Source organism: Pinus tabuliformis, chromosome Q (genome assembly GCF_031772625.1).
Source record: "Pinus tabuliformis cultivar Carrire ecotype Pingquan chromosome Q, CPIR1, whole genome shotgun sequence".
Taxonomy (NCBI): Eukaryota; Viridiplantae; Streptophyta; class Pinopsida; order Pinales; family Pinaceae; genus Pinus; species Pinus tabuliformis.
Genome location: NC_142296.1, coordinates 826,050,063 through 826,064,456, shown reverse-complemented (window position 1 = coordinate 826,064,456; position 14,394 = coordinate 826,050,063).

Below are 14,394 nucleotides of genomic sequence, written 5' to 3'. Positions count from 1 at the left end.
GGAAATTAGATCACTCAGTTTACTGAGTTAAGTTAAGTTAAATTAGTTATAAATTGTTTTTGGAACTAATAGAGGACTAACAAATAGTTGGTGCACTAATGCATCCACTAGTGCTACTCCAATTAACTAAAGGTTCCCTCATGAGAAACTCATGCATGTCATTTAAGAGAAAGACACAGTTGAGATTAGAGTGCAGGGACAGTGTACTACCAGTGGTATTATTTACTAGAGTGTAAATGTCATGCATGCATCAAATATTGATCCTATGTTTGGATTGCGTAGTTTTGGAAGCATGAATTCCCTTTAAATAAGAGCTATTCATACTAGGAATTACATAAGAGATTAGGGGCTTGGAGAGCTACAAAATTGGCTACGTGTTTGCCAAGAGCTAGCTTGTGAGCTGAAAGAGTTGAGAATACTTGTGCATAATTGTTTTAGTGAGAACAAGCTTTGTACCTTCACTCATATTTTTGATATATGAAAGACAGGTAGCGGGGTTTTGAGTAATGGCTTTCCCCAGATACATCTTGTGTTACGTGCCATTGATTTATCTTCTTCTTGTTCATATTGTTTTCATCGATCTATTGGCTTCCATTGGTTGAAAGTAGAAGTAGATTTTTGTCCCATGCCTTCGTACATTGAATGAGCTTGTGAATCTACATGATTTTCTACAAACTACATAGTGACTATGAGCAAATATTGTGCAGTCACTGTGAGCAAGGGTTGCACAATGAATATGAGAAACGATTGCATAATGACTGTCATTTGTAACTGTAAAATCATTGTTGGCAAGTATTGTGTGATCACTATCTCTAGGGACTATGCAATCATTGTCTCTCAACAAGAGATGCACTAGCTTGCTTGCTTGGAAGAATTGTGCTTGTGAACACATCAATGCTAGGCATGTGAGGGCATGCAGTTAACCGATTAGGATTCCTAAAGGAAGACTTGAACACTTAGGCAACATGACCAAGCATGAATTTGATGGCTTGAGATGTGGGATGATATGTCTATGAGGAGGCTCCAAAATTTGAATGTAGGCAAAATTTGGAGGGTGTTTTTTGCAACTTCAACAATCTAACAAGCATGAATTATTACTTCACTTGCTTAACTTACCATTTGCTGTCATGTTGGCATAGTTGTTGCATTGAGATGTTATGTTATAAATGTTGTCAAGATGTACTGCATTGAGGTGCTTTGGAATAGGTTCGACATAATGATTCCTTTCCTTAGGGCTTATGGCATGACTGCCTACAAATCTCCATAATTAAATATCATTTGTCATTTCTTCAAGTCGATAATGGATTGTTTGTCAAAAGGCAATTCAATACCAAGTAACATTGGATAAGGGTATGTGTCATCCATAATATCAATGACTTCAAAGTCTGCCATAATCCTTTGTCGATGTTAACTTCAACATCTTCTAACCATCCAATTGGAAATATTCTTATTGATTGGAAATATATAATTGAATTGGCTATCATACAAGCTTTGGCTTGCTTATCAATTCCTATGTATTCTTTGGTAGTATATTTACATATGATCCTAGATCTAATATAATATTATCCATATCATATTCTACATTCTAGGGATTGAACCATAATTCTCTATTTTTGCACCTTCTTCACAATGCTTGCTTTATTGTCCCCGGGGGTACTTTTGCGGAATTGGCTTCCTTCTCCTGCTCATAATTATTTATTCTTTCCTACACATTGTGATAAATAATCCTACACAGTTTCTCCATTCATCCTTCATCAGATATAAATAAGTTCTCAAAATGTTTTGGATGAGGTTTACCTCCCCTAGAGTAACTTTAGGTGGAGGCTCATCATATATTGACAAAGTTTCATAAACTAGTGGGCCCTATGGCCATTTCATTGAGATCTATGCACCCCATTCAACTGCCAAGAATTATCTTCTTAGATACTTATAGGTTTATTTTCCTTTGGCCAAGTCAAATCTCAGAGGCATCTATATAACCTTTTGAAACCACTAGTGAGGCTTCTCAAGTGGATTTACAATGTCCATTCCATTTCTGGTTCCTTCTCTTGTTGCCATGCACACTTGAGGGCAATGTCATAAGACTTTAGTTGTAACCAATTGTACATTTGGTACTCATTTCTATAGTTAATTTTTTGATAAATATGATCAATCCTCTATAGCAGGGTCTAGATGTCTGTAGTACGTGAAAGTCATGCATGGGTTTGGATAGTCCATTTCCAGATGCCCCAATTGGCCATAGTTGAAACAAATCACCAATCCTCTTCCATGTCCATAGCATCCTTTCCCTCTTGTAGGCAGACCCTTCCCTCTCGCTGGTGGTCCTTGTCCTTGGGTTGGCACGATGTAGCCTCTCACTTGATAGTGTTATTCACCACCATCACCTCACTTTGTCTCTTGCATGTTGTAAGTGTCGAAGGTCCTCGCGTGCATCAACTCCATTGTGTGACAAGATTGAATGTCATGTCTGATAGATTTGCAGATTCATAAAAGGAAGTTTGTGCCAAAATTTTATATTTTAGCACCATAGGGTAGTTGGTAGGCTAGTTCCACCACACTCGAAAAGTGTCACACCATAACCTCCTACCTTGGGATATGGGTTTTGCTGCCCCTATTGACACATAATTCGTCACTGTTGGGTATTAGTTGCAGTGGTGACCCTCTCCCTTACATATTGTATAATACATCTTCTTGCACTTTTGTTTTCCCTTTTCTAGGTTTTATAACTATAGAGTTAGGTTAGCTAGCTGTTACTACACCTATGCCAGGTTTGCATTGCTCTCCCCACCTGTTCGTGTAGCCTCCAATTGCATGGATATCTCCAATGCCTCTAGCTAGGAAGTCACCTTCTATTTTGTCAATAGATTCATATATGTGATAAAAACCATAATATGAACCATTCCCAATGTTGTGCATTGGGAATCTGAAACGTCAATATGTCCATAAAAACTTTAAAGCACTGGTTATAATCCCAAATTGACTCACCAATGTTCTTCTTAATTTCCTTAATATCTATTATGTAATGTGATTCCTAATTTAGCTTTTGAAATTCTTTCAACAATGCTTGATTGATTTATACCAACGTCCTAAGATATCCCTAGGGAATGATAGCCTTATACTTCATGTACGATGACAACATGCAATTATGGAAGGTCATTTCTAACTGGAAGATCTTCGTGCCCTCATCTAGAATTTGTTTGACAATCCAAACTTCCTCACGGATGAACCAATGTTTTTCAGGATCTTGTATCCTAGTCCCAGGAGACACTGGTGACTATAGTGTCAAATCAACACCAACCATGGTCTGCCATATAGTGTCTATATGCTCAGAATTCAATATCTTTGCCAGTGGAATAACCTCAACTACTTCTACTACATGTACTCCCCGTTATCCTGTACTATCACTTTCACCATCCAACTATTTACAGTGTCCTAATACTAATAACTAAGAAAATTTAGAAAACAACGAAGAATTTACCATAGATTCTAAAGGTGCGCGCGGGGCTCTCGGTTAAATCTAAGAGATGGCCACAACTTAGAAAATGAGATGCATAGGATATTTTGTACCAAGATGATATTCTTCCTCCTTTGTTCCTTCTCCATTGATACCTAGATGATGTACTTCCAAACCATCTCTTTTGTCATGGTAACCTTCTCCTTTTTCTTGGGTAGAGGGACCCCTCCATGGCATAACACTCCACTCTAAGTGCAGGAAATCCTCCTCAACACCATTCTCTACTAGCTCTTCCTATTGATCTTTGTGATAACCTAAATCTTCCATAATTTGCATGCTTTGATTATGTGTGACATGCCTCTTTTTGGGTCTTTTGTCAGATATCGATGTTTCCATAGTTCTCTTACCTTTATTTGAACCATAGAAATACCTTTCCCCACTGCAAAAAGTGCCAACTGCATTGCTTTTCTCGCTTTCCCTTGGAAATGACATGGAGGTCTCCATTTATCTCGAGCTGAACATGACATTAACACTTCTTCACCTTTTTGGAGATCTTTTCCCCCTCTGAAAATCCTCTTATGGCACTAAATTGATTGCATCCCCCATCAGTTGTCTCTTTCTTAGTGTTAGTGTTAGTCAGTTCAGCTTGTCACCAAGTGATCAAATATGCTCTTACAAGGTGTTGTTAGGGTGTGAAGTCAAATTTTTGTCATTTCAGTGAGCCTTCAAATAAAAATTTGGTCACTAGTTGTTGTGTCTAGGTCACTGCTTCTCCCTTCACTTACTCATGGTATTCATCACTTATCATGGTCATTGTCTTCTTCGCGGTATCATATCTTCATTTAAATGTCTTGGGTCATGAAATGGTTAAATTCCTCATTTTAGGTCATGGTCTAGGGTTTCACTCCATGTGTTGTCATGATAACATATGTCAAAACAAAACATGTACATCATGTAATTTAGTGGGTAAAGGGAGTTATCATCTTAGGGAAATAAAAATAAAGGTAAAGGTAATGTTTTATTTCAAATAAGAAAATGTTGCAGTACATTACCTCGCTTCATCATTTCTCATAGGGACATGTTTGCTTAAAATTATGTTTCTGAAAAAATGGAGAATAATTTTACAAAAGTGAAAGAGGTTTGTTTCCAATATAGTCCAAGGAAAAAAAACCTCCTTTATTTTATCCACAAGTGTTATTATTTGAAAGAAATTACCAAAATACACTTGCTACGGGAGAGTTAGTGCACTTTTGGACAACTTGACTTCAAGACAATGTTTCAAGGGTTTGGAGCAGGTGTTGATAGTTCTTAAGGACTATATTGTGTATTATACATCATAATATTTCCAATGGTACCTTCAGATCATTATTTGGATTAGTGGAAGGCATCCAAAAGTGCTCTGCAAGTTGGACCTTCTCTTTTGTCAGAGAAACCCTGAGTTTTTGGAGTGACCTTGGGAAAATCAAATTTTCTCCCTCATAGATTTTCCAAATTACATGCTTGAGGTGTCAATCTTATAAAAGACTTCAATATCTTTCCAATGAGCTATCAATATCGTAATTTGGATGCGTTTAAGGCCTCCAAAAGTGGTTTGGAAGATGTCACTACGCTTCTGTGAACTGCGCTGCGCTTTGGCGGTGCGCACAAGACATAGTGCCCAGAAATCCTTCAAAACTCTTACAAATCTCAATTTTTCGCTTGAAAGCTTGATTTTATTGACTTATAAGCCAAGGGAAAAGTAAGTACACCATCATTATCCCTCTTTTTCGTTTCCAAATTCATCTCATGTCAATGATTCTTCAAGTTAGGGTTTGTAGTGAAATTTGCATGGGAAATGATAGGGTGAAAAAGGCCATCTTTATTTTTGGTTTCTAAAACATGTAAAATGATATCCTACACCTGCATACATGTTTAAAGAGAAATTTTTACCATTTTACCCACCTCAAAACAAAGTTTAAACACTCAAAAATAAAAACCATAGCTCATTCCTAGAGGCTTTTTAGCAAATTTCATCATAAACCCCCTTGTTTCCACCTGCAAGCAGATCACTCTTCCACTGTTTCTTCACTCATTTTCATCAGCTTCCAAAGTTTCATATCCACATTTTTCAAACCTCCTCTATCATTTTGTCAAAATCCACCTTCACATCACTTGATTTTCATTCATACCTCAGTTTATTTTTCATTCAAATGGAGGTGGGGTCCTTAGAAAAACAGTGGAGAAGCCTCAGTTACCCAAACCTGAGGTGACTAAAGTGTATAAGAAAATGCAAAGGCTTGTGTTTTCTTCTCACAAAGAGAAAGGGGCCAAGCCTTATTCATTGACAAAGCAGGAATCACCAGCAAAGGATAAAGACATAGTTGAACATGAGTTTGAACAAATTGAGCCAAAGACTGAGGATCAGACCACAGACATGAGACAGATTATCAGGGATAAGCACTACCAAATCAAGCAGTTGGTGATCAATTTGGAAAGGGAAAAGTATGTTATATCATTCCTTGAACAGGAAAACAGTCAACTCAAAGCAAAGGAGTTGATACTAGAAAAGGAAAAATCTAAGTTAATGCAGCAAATCAACAAAGGTAAGGAGATCATGACATCAAGAGAGCTTGAAGCATTAGAGGTGAGAGGAAAAAGGAAAATACCAACAACAAGAGGCCTCAAGAAAGCTTTGCAAGAGGAACGAGAACAAATTCTGCTTAATGAGGACCTTGACCTAGAATAAAGGATTGCCCCAGAGGTTCATCAAGATAAGGAATATTGGCTTAATAGCGTGAATGAATTCTTGGAGAAGCTCCTTGTGAAGGAAAAAAAAGACAATAAATTGCTCAGACACATGGCGCATCACTATCAAGCTCAAAACATGATCACTAATGTCAAAGTGAAACAACTTGAAAACAAGCTCAAGGAGGCCAAAAAATACCAAAAGGATGAGGGAAACTTGGAGATGTTTGCTGAAGCATCCATGAAGCTATAAAAAACATATTTTTACACCTTCCCTCCAATTTTGAGAAAATTCTGAGCATTTTGAGTTTTTTGAGAGTTTTTGGTCCAAGTTCAGAAATTCAGCTGCTCTAACTGGTATGTCAAATAAAGTTGACCCAAATGACACTGATTTAATTGGAGGAAGGTCAAAATCCCATACTCCTCCATTCCTACTTACCTTTGAATTTTTCAATAAAAATTTACATAACTGTTTGGTAGACTCTGGTGCTTCATCTAATATTTTTCCTAAGACAGTTTGTGCAAAGTTAAACGTCCAACCTCAAAAGTCTACAGTACACATAGTGCAGTTGGACCGGTGTCAAGTCGAAGTCATTGGCGAACTAAATCAAGTTACCATAAGGCTTTCATCGAATCCAAAGGTATGTCAAGTCATTGATATTCTCGTTGCAGACATTCCTGAATTTTATGGTTTAATTCTTAGTAAGGATTGGTCTGAAAAGCTTCACGGTTACTTTGCGACCGACTGGTCACACATGTGGCTCCCTTACAATGGTAAACCAAATCAGATAAAGGTTGAGCGAGAAAGACACCAAAAGTACATAGTAACGGAGTTGGAAGGAGAAAATGAACCCATAGCGTACAACAATAACATAATTGGGAACTATTCTGTTGACTTGTTCTTAGGGAATTTCAATGCTCATACTTCACCTTTTTTCGAAAATTCAGTTTTATCTCAGGTAGAATTTTTTTCTCAAATGGATAGTTCTAAATGCATTAATTTTGTAGATAGTCCTGTAAATAAATCTCTGTTTTGGAAATTATTTTTCGATGGTTTTAAGTCTAATGATGGAGTAGGAGCAGGTTGTATATTAATTAGTCCAGAAGGAGCGAAAACCATGCTAACCTGTAGACTCGAGTTCGATTGCACAAATAATACTGCAGAATAAGAAGCTCTAGTTCAAGGGTCATACAAGGCAATCATACATGATATCAATTATCTAAAATTCTTTGGTGATTCTGAGATTGTAATTAAGCAGGTAAGAAATACTATACATTGTCTATCAGGTCACTTAAAGCATTATCAATTGTTAGTACAAGACCTGACTGCACACTTTATAGCATTTAATATTTCATCCATTCCTAGACTCCAAAATGCTAGTGTTGACCTCCTGGCTAATGTAGCTTCCAAGCTCATTCCCTTAGAATACTATAGTCCAGACAGATTCTCAATCGACTTAATCTTTAGACCCTCCATCCCAGATAATGTTACCAACTGGAGAGTTTTTAACGATGACCATGATATTGTAAGTTTTCTGACTTCAGAAGGCTCTTAAAATAATTAGATAATTGATGAGGACAAACATGACAAGCAGTTACAACAAGAAAGCACCAATAATGCTATACCCAAATCTGTAGTCAAATTGGAAGACATATATGATTTAAAAGATAGATTCAAAAGGTCCACCAATTCAAAACTTCAGAGTTCAACTCTGAGATATGAATTAGTGAATCTAGGAACTGACATAAAGCCGCAGAATATCAACTTAGGTCTTGGTCTAACTCCAGAGGAAAAATCAGCCTTCATTCGACTTTTGAAGTAGTATAAAAATGTCTTTTCCTGGAATTACGATGACCTCAAAACTTATGATACTTCAATCATACATCATACGATTCCGATGATCTCTGACGAGAAACCAGTCTAGTCCTGTTCATCATTCTAGATGGGTTTCCAACCTAGTACCAGTCAGAAAGAAAAATGGAGACGTTCATATTTGTATTGACTTTCGAAATCTTAATAAAGCCCGCCAAAAGGACAATTTTGCATTACCCCCTATGGAACATATATTACAATCAATTGCAGGGTCTAAATTGATGTCCTTTTTAGATGGCTTCTCAGGATATAACCAAATTTTATTCCATCCAGATGATCAATTGAAGACAACATTCAGAACCAAATGGGGCACATATGCATATCAAAAGATGCCATTTGGACTGATTAATGCTGGAGCCACATTTCAAAGGGCCATGGATATTGTATTTAAAGGATTAGTGAATAATTCAATGGTGATTTACTTAGATGACATAACAATGTATTCTAAAAAACATAGTAATCACCTCAGAGATTTAAAGTAGATCTTTCAACGTTGTCAAAAGTATGGAATCTCACTTAATCCAAAAAAGTCCTTTTTTGAATTAAGTGAAGGAAAGCTTCTCGGATTCATAGTGTCTAAATCTGGAATCCATATTGATCCAGATAGGATTAAGGAGATTTATGAGATATCCTTACCCCATAACAAAAAAGCAATGCAATCCTTCCTTGGTCAAATCAATTTCGTTAAAAGATTTGTCCCCGACTTCTCAAGAATTGTGTCACCTCTCCAAGCAATGATCAAGAAAAACTCTCTCTTCAAATGGGGTCAGGTAGAACATGAAGCGTTCAACTTGATTAAAAAATCAATTATAAATGCCCCATCTCTAGCGACTCCAAACATTTTTGATCCCTTCATTTTGTATACATTTTCCTTTGAGAAATCGTATGCTGCAATACTCACACAAGCCAATCAAGATAAAGTAGGAGCCCCAATTACCTTTTTCAGTTCAAACTTGCAAGGAGCTGAATTAAATTACTCTGACATTGAAAAACAGGCTTATGTTGTTTTCAAAGCGATCAAACACTTTAAACCCTTTCTTCTCAAGACCCATACAAAAATAATAGTGCCATTTCAAGCGGTAAGAAATCTTTTGGTACAGAAAGATGTGGGTGAAAAGAGAGCGAATTGGGTCACGGCCTTGCAAGAATATGACGCTGAAATCAAGCTAGCAAATATTGTAAAAGGTCAATTTTTTTGCAGGATGTTGGCTGGAGCATCGCATATATCAGAAATACCGTCCCCTGATCATGAGGTACAAATGTATGAGGTAAGCCTAATTGATATTGAATCAAGATATGCTGATATCATGTTTTACCTAAAGAATAGATATGGTCCTTCACATTTGAATCATACAAAGAAAAGAGCCTTTATATTAAAAGCTAAGCAATATCAAATTGTAAATGATGTACTCTTTAGAATGAATTATGATTCTATTCTTCTTAGATGCCTTGAGAAATATGAAGCTGAAAAAGTATTGTAGGAACTTCATGATGGACCACCAGGTGGACATTATGCAGGAGATGCGACAGCACACAAAATCTTGCGTGCAGGCTACTACTGGCCAACATTATTTAAGTATGCACATATCTATGTAAGAAGATGTCAGATTTGTCAAACTGCTGCTGGAAGACAGAAGAAACCATCATCGCCATTACAGCCGGTCAACATCGATCAACCATTTGAGCAATGGGGATTATATATAATAGGCGAGATCGTTCCTCACTCTTCTAAATAGCATAAGTACATCCTTACAGCTACCGATTACTTTACTAAGTGGGTAGAAGTAGTTCCTCTCAAGACAGCCAACTCTGAAAATATCATCGATTTCATAGATCAATTCATAATTACCAGGTTTGGCTTACCTTCTGCTTTAATGTTTGATAATGCATCATATTTTTCTGGTAATGCTATGACTGAATTTGCGCTCAAAAGAGGTTTTAAACTTAAGTATTCTGCCAATTATTACCCGCAAGGGAATGGGTTGGCCGAATCAACAAATAAAAACTTGATCAGAATCATTAAACGGACTATTGATCAGAGTCATAGGAATTGGCACAAATCTTTGATGTATGCTCTTTGGGCAGATCGAATAACTCAAAAAGCTTCTATTGGCACTTCTCCCTTTAATTTAGTTTATGGGAAAGAAGTAGTTCTCCCAACACATCTAGCTATTCCTTCTTTAGCCTTAGTTCAGTTCATCGAAGAAACTCCTTCTTCATCCTTGCAACTAAGACAATTGCAGATTCTTAAGCTAGAAGAGGAACGAGAACAGGCCAAAATTACCCATGCACATCATCAAGCATTAGTAAAGGCTTCTTTTGATTCAAACCTGGTATCCAGAAAAGATTTTCAAATTGGAGATTTAGTATTGAAATGGGATAAAGCCCATGAAGAGAAAGGCAAGCATTCTAAATTCCAACGGATGTGGCTCAGACCATTCCAAATTGTCGAAATCATAGGTCCATCGACTTTCATGTTACACGACTTAGCAGGGAAAAGAGAGTCTTTACCTGTTAATGGGAAGATTCTTAAAAAATACTTTGCATAGAAGATGACCTCTTCTATTTTGTATATTATTATTTTTAGCTTATTTTTTCTTTCTTTTTGATAATAAAACAAGTTGAAAATCTTTACCTTTTGGTTTCCACGAAAAGGATTAGTGTCTATTGTCAATTTTTTTTTTCGCTTGTATAAATGAAACTGATTAGGAAAATTAATCTTTATTTTTGAAAAATACGGTCAAGTGCTATAATTTTGAAGTTTTTACTTGTTCTTTTGTTTCAACTTTACAAGTTTTGATTAAAAACAACCTTTAGTAGGAGTTTTCTTCATATCAGTCATGAAAAGTATCAATAACAAGACAAAGATTCTCTACAGAAAATCTACTTTTAAAACTCTACAATTGTCGTCTAGAAGAACTCTTAAGGAGCCAATGACTTCCTCCCCACTTTAGGAAATTGCAAGTTTCAAATAATAATCCGGTTATGCACTATAAACTTAAATAATAAGAGGTCTCATCAAGAGCCGACTTATCATGATCATAAAGATTATAACTAGCTGACATTGCCAAACTGCATACCAAAACAGGGTAATGACTCGAGATTGTTTCAATCAAAAGACAAGGGGTCTCATCACGAGCCAGCTTGTTCAGTTAGTTATAAATCAAGTGAATGACACTGTCAAATTTGGCCACCAAACCAAGACATTTTTCTTTAAGAATTAAAAGAAAAGAAAAAGCAATAAGTGTAGATGAGGATTTATCTTTGAAAATTGCATACTTCTTAAGTAGGATACTGGATCATTGTTGGGTAATAGGTAACCTTGTCGAGGCTATGAATGCCTGCTAGTAGCAGAGGCTCTACCTATGATAAATGAGTAAACCTAAAACTGATCTACAAAGATGTATTTGTTTTTATCTTTATAAACCAAATAATGACTGATGTAAGTACAATGACTAGCTTTGGGAAGAAGATAATCAGAATTAGGATAGATTGAACAAAATATTGTTGTTAGCAAATAGCACTATGTACCTTATATTTCTACAATAAAGTTTGTTTTTCTAAAACCATTTCTATTTTATAAGTTCTAGAAAATTAAAAAACTATGAGAGATAACTGGTTCTTTCAAGTGAATCGCCAATTGTTGTGATCATCAACAACCCCCCTTTTTATTAGTGTTAGCAATAACATTAATAAATGGGGACCCTTCAAAAAAATCAAAACTTAACACTTAAGATTGCCTTTTTGTTTTCAATAAAACATGATACCAAAGCAAAACTCCCAACAATATGAATTCCTACCTTTACATGCTTCATGCACATAAAAAAACATTATAAATGTTAAGCCTCCTTATGAAAAGCGCTATACAACCACAAAATCTAGGAAAACCCTCACAAGCGGAAAGTCTTGAGTACTAAGTTAAACTTTAATAAACCCGTTCTTTTAATGATAAACATCGCATCGTGAAAAGGGTAACGACGGGAATCCTTTATAAAGAAACTCATGGAAATGCGAAAAAGCGAGAATGCGAGATCACGAGCCTTACAAACTCATCGCATATCACATATTCCATTGATCGCAACGCCACTTAATACAAAACACCCAGATATTGTGAAATGCGATAAAGCTTCTCGTAAATCACATCTCGCAGCCACACAATGAAACAAATGATTGTTAAAGATAATAGGTTTTGTGATATCGCGATCTGCAATATTGCGAAGCGAATCACAAAATCGCTTTATCACAAATCTAAGGGCTTAGAGTTCAATGATAGTACTTTCCATCATTCAATGCAAGAGTTATGAGCATTAAATGTTAGCTTAACGGTCCGTTGATGGTATTTATTAAAAAACGAATCAGACCTGGTTTAAAGAATTATTTCACGTAAGGTGATATCTTTGATATGATTTTAAAAATTACAAGCTTTCCTGTCACCTTATTGTTGTTCATTATTCACCATCATCCTTATTGTATCTTTGTTCTCTGCTTACTATTTTCAGGAGTAGTATGCAGAACAACACTAAGAACGTAATGGGGAAGAAAGGCAAAGCTCTCGCATCTGAAAAATCAGAGATGACTTCATTATTTACAGACACCACTTGTACCAGGGAAGTAGGGATATCTACTTGGGAAGGCATGTACCGACTGTTAGAAGAAGAAAACCTGAGAGTTATGGAGGTTACAGTTACGACAGATGGACGTGAGTCATCCGAAGCATCACTAATAGAGCTTGCATGCTCATTTCTGCACCGTGTTGTAGCGAGGTCGAAGATACCCCCTTACACGGATATGGTAAAATGGATTATAGACCATGCTGATATATCCGACAGGGAATTCAAGACATAGAACCAGGAAGCCATGGGGTCATTTACCCCAAGTAATTTGAGGCGTATGTATCACCTGCCAGAACCCCAGGCCAGTTATAACAAACAATTTGTGGAAAATTTTTCCAAAGAGAATGAGGATTTGGCAGACTACACAAAGAGCTGGTCTGCAAAGGAGGAAACATTAAATAAGGATAAAAATGGTATGTACGCCACTGGCTCCCTCGCTTCTCCCTATTGTATTGCTGTTGCAATGTTATGTAGACAATTTGGGAAGCCAGATAGCAATAAGTTTCCATCAGAATGGTTGCCTTTATTGGATGCGGCCACCAATGCCACCATAATGGATTGGGCCCAAATTTTATAGGATAATTTAGCTTCTACTATTTTAAATTATCGAACTAAAAGAATTTTTTCTCAGAGGTTTTACCCTCTCTTATTTTTAGCTGCCTACGTCATGGATGCTATTTTTTTTGTCTCTATTTTCCTGTCATGGGGTGGAAATGGACAATACAGAACCCTCTACCTATTCAAGTTTACCACAAAGAACTGTGGGAATCCAATTTCGTCCCACATTTCTATAAGATTTGTCATGGAGTGATGCTTCCTATTCATAAAATGTTATATAACACAGATGCCCCAAGATTCTCCCTAGAAGCTGAAATTGACATTCTCCCTGTGGGAAGATGGTTTGGGGAGGAGTTATTCACCTACATTAGGGTATTTGAGAGCATTGCCTCACCTCATGTGCTTCCTTTGTATGTTCCCAACAAACTTATGGCTCGAGAGATAGCTTACCAGACCTGTAGTGTTGGGGGAATGAGCAGAGAAATCAAGGATAAGAAGAAGGCCATCTGGCCTCAATTCCCTGTGGTCTGCGAGGCCTTCACATTATTTTATTTGGGACATGCTTTTAAAAAGGTTGATGATATGCTAAGTCTATAGCTACCAAAGTTCCGAGGGAGGCAGTACGATCCATTGGATACTATCAAGAATTTTACAACGATGGTCAAAATAAAAGTGTTTACTAAAGAAGATGATATCTTCGATGATGTCTTTCAGCAAAAGAGCTTTCTCAGAGAGATCCTACATATGGCACAAATTCAGTTTGACCAAGTGAAGCTTCAAGAGTTTAACCATTATAGAGAACATAGGTTGGAAAATGTCCCATTGGACAAATTGCGCATTGAACCAATAAGGGAACCCACTCCTAGTATTAGTATAAGTGGAAGTTAAGGAGAAGAGAAGTCTAAATCAAAGTCCAAGAGGGAATCAGCTGAAAAATACGATAAGCAGTCAAAAAGTGATCACAACAGAAGTGAAGCGTCAGTCAAAGATACTGCTCAGTCTATATAAAAGCCTGACCTGCAGGTTTTGTCCCCAAAACAAGCCGAGACTCCTGCTCCCCTTGCAAAGCCAACAAGTCCAATTATAGTAGACCTAGAAAAAGAGTGGGAGAATTTTAATGAACTAATCAACACCGAGGATCAGAGTGAAGGTCCACTGATAAAACCAGGGGA